The sequence below is a fragment of the Arachis duranensis genome, chromosome 2 (genome assembly GCF_000817695.3).
Source record: "Arachis duranensis cultivar V14167 chromosome 2, aradu.V14167.gnm2.J7QH, whole genome shotgun sequence".
Lineage (NCBI taxonomy): Eukaryota > Viridiplantae > Streptophyta > Magnoliopsida > Fabales > Fabaceae > Arachis > Arachis duranensis.
Genome location: NC_029773.3, coordinates 92,269,901 through 92,272,531, shown reverse-complemented (window position 1 = coordinate 92,272,531; position 2,631 = coordinate 92,269,901).

The following is a 2,631-nucleotide window of genomic DNA, read 5'->3' as shown; positions in this document are numbered from 1 at the left end:
TAGTCAATGGGCTCAGAGAAGGTCCCTTCTCACAGTTCATATCTAAAAGACACCCCGTTTCTCTAAGTGATGTACAAGAAAGAGCTGAAAAGTACATCAATATGGAGGAGAATGCCAAATTAAGGGACATGAGTTGGCGACCTGGACTCCCTCCCTCAACTAAAGAGAAGGAAAGGGAAGCCAGGAAAAAGGAAGAACTCGGTCTCGAGAGGCCAAGAAAATATCACTCTTATACTCCCTTGAAAGTTTCTATAGTGGATGTATACAGAGAGATTTGCCACACTGAAAGGCTGCCACCCCCTAGACCTATTAAAAATAAAAAAGGGGGGAGTCGCAGCGATTATTGCGAGTACCATAAAATATATGGTCACTCCACTAACGACTGCTACGACCTTAAGAATGTGATAGAAAAGCTGGCTAGAGAAGGTCGGCTTGACAGATATCTCATAGAAAGGTCGGACAGTCATGGAAAGAGAAAGCGAGATGATATGGATAGAAGAGACCCACCGCCGCAGACTCCAGAGAGGCATATCCATATGATCTCAGGAGGGTTTGCGGGAGGGGGGCTTACTAAATCCTCTCGCAAAAGACATCTTAAAAGAGTCTACCAAGTCGGGGAAGAGTCACCCGACCTCCCTACTATTTCGTTCACAAAAGAAGATGGGCAAGGGATAATCCCCGGGCACGACGATCCCGTGGTGATAACTATGATCCTAGCCAATGCCCATCTCCACAGAACTCTAGTGGACCAAGGAAGCTCGGCGGACATCCTTTTCAAGCTTGCTTTCGACAAGCTAGGGTTAGATGAAAAAGAATTAAGAGCCTACCCCGACACCCTATACGGATTAGGGAACACTCCAATAAAACCATTAGGATTTTTACCCCTTCACACCACTTTTGGAAAAGGGGAAAGATCAAGGACTCTGAGTATAGACTTCATAGTCATTGATGAAGGGTCAGCCTATAATGCCTTAATTGGCAGGACTACCCTTAATCGGCTCGGAGCAGTGGTATCCACTCCCCACCTCTGCATGAAATTTCCGACCGCAGCGGGAATAGCAACGGTGAGAGGAGACCAAAAATTGGCGAGAAAATGCTACAATGAAAGCCTAAATCTGAGAGGAAAGGGCAAAGAAGTCCACACCATAGAGCTCGGTGGCGCAAGGGCCAAAGAAGAGCTACGACCTCAACCGGGAGGAAAAATCGAGGCGATACAAGTCGGTGGGGAGGAAGGAAAAAACACTTACATAGGAACCAACCTAGGGGAAACCCTAAAACAAGGGTTGACCGAACTCCTAAGAGTTAATTCCGACCTCTTCGCATGGAAGGCTTCTGACATGCCCGGGATTGATCCCGAGCTCATGTCCCACAGGCTCTCGGTTTACCCGGGGTCCCGACCTATGCAACAAAGAAGACGCAAGCTCGGCACGGAACGAGCCCTAATAGTAGAGGAGCAAGTACAGGCGCTCCTGGAAGCCGGCTTTATTAGAGAGGTCAAGTACCCAACATGGCTAGCCAATGTAGTGCTAGTCAAAAAACAGAATAGTAAATGGAGAATGTGCGTCGACTATACCGACTTAAATAAGGCATGTCCTAAGGACCCCTATCCCCTACCAAGCATTGATACCCTAGTAGACTCCAGCTCAGGGTACCAATACTTATCATTCATGGACGCCTACTCGGGATACAACCAAATCCCGATGTACGAGCCCGACCAGGGTAGAAGAGCAAGTACAGGCGCTCCTGGAAGCCGACTTTATTAGAGAGGTCAAGTACCCAACATGGCTAGCCAATGTAGTGCTAGTCAAAAAGCAGAATGGTAAATGGAGAATGTGCGTCGACTATACCGACTTAAATAAGGCATGTCCTAAGGACCCTTATCCCTTACCAAGTATTGATACCCTAGTGGACTCCAGCTCGGGGTACCAATACTTATCATTTATGGACGCCTACTCGGGATATAACCAAATCCCGATGTACGAGCCCGACCAAGAGAAAACATCTTTCATCACACCAAGAGCAAACTATTGCTACGTGGTCATGCCATTCGGATTAAAGAATGCAGGAGCCACATACCAAAGGTTGATGAATAAAGTGTTTTCCCCCCACCTAGGGAGCTTGATGGAAGTATACGTCGACGACATGCTAGTAAAAACCAAGGAAGAAATCGACCTCTTAACCGACCTCTCACAAGTCTTTAAAACCAAGAAGGAAGTCGACCTCTTATCCGACCTCTCACAAGTCTTTAACACCATAAGGTTGCATGGGATGAGACTAAATCCTGCAAAATGCGCCTTCGCGGTCGAAGCAGGAAAATTTCTTGGATTTATGCTAACACAAAGAGGGATTGAGGCCAATCCCGATAAATGTAGAGCCATCCTAGAAATGAAAAGTCCGACTTGTTTGAGAGAGGTCCAGCAGCTCAATGGCCGACTTGCAGCTCTCTCCAGATTTTTGGCAGGATCGGCACCAAAATCCCTTCCACTATTTTCCTTATTAAGGAAGGGATGCCAATTCGAATGGACTCCGGAATGCGAGGAGGCATTCCAAGAGTTCAAAAAATTCTTAAGCCAGCCTCCTATCTTAACCCGACCAATACCGGGGAAGGACCTCGTCCTATACCTATCCGTG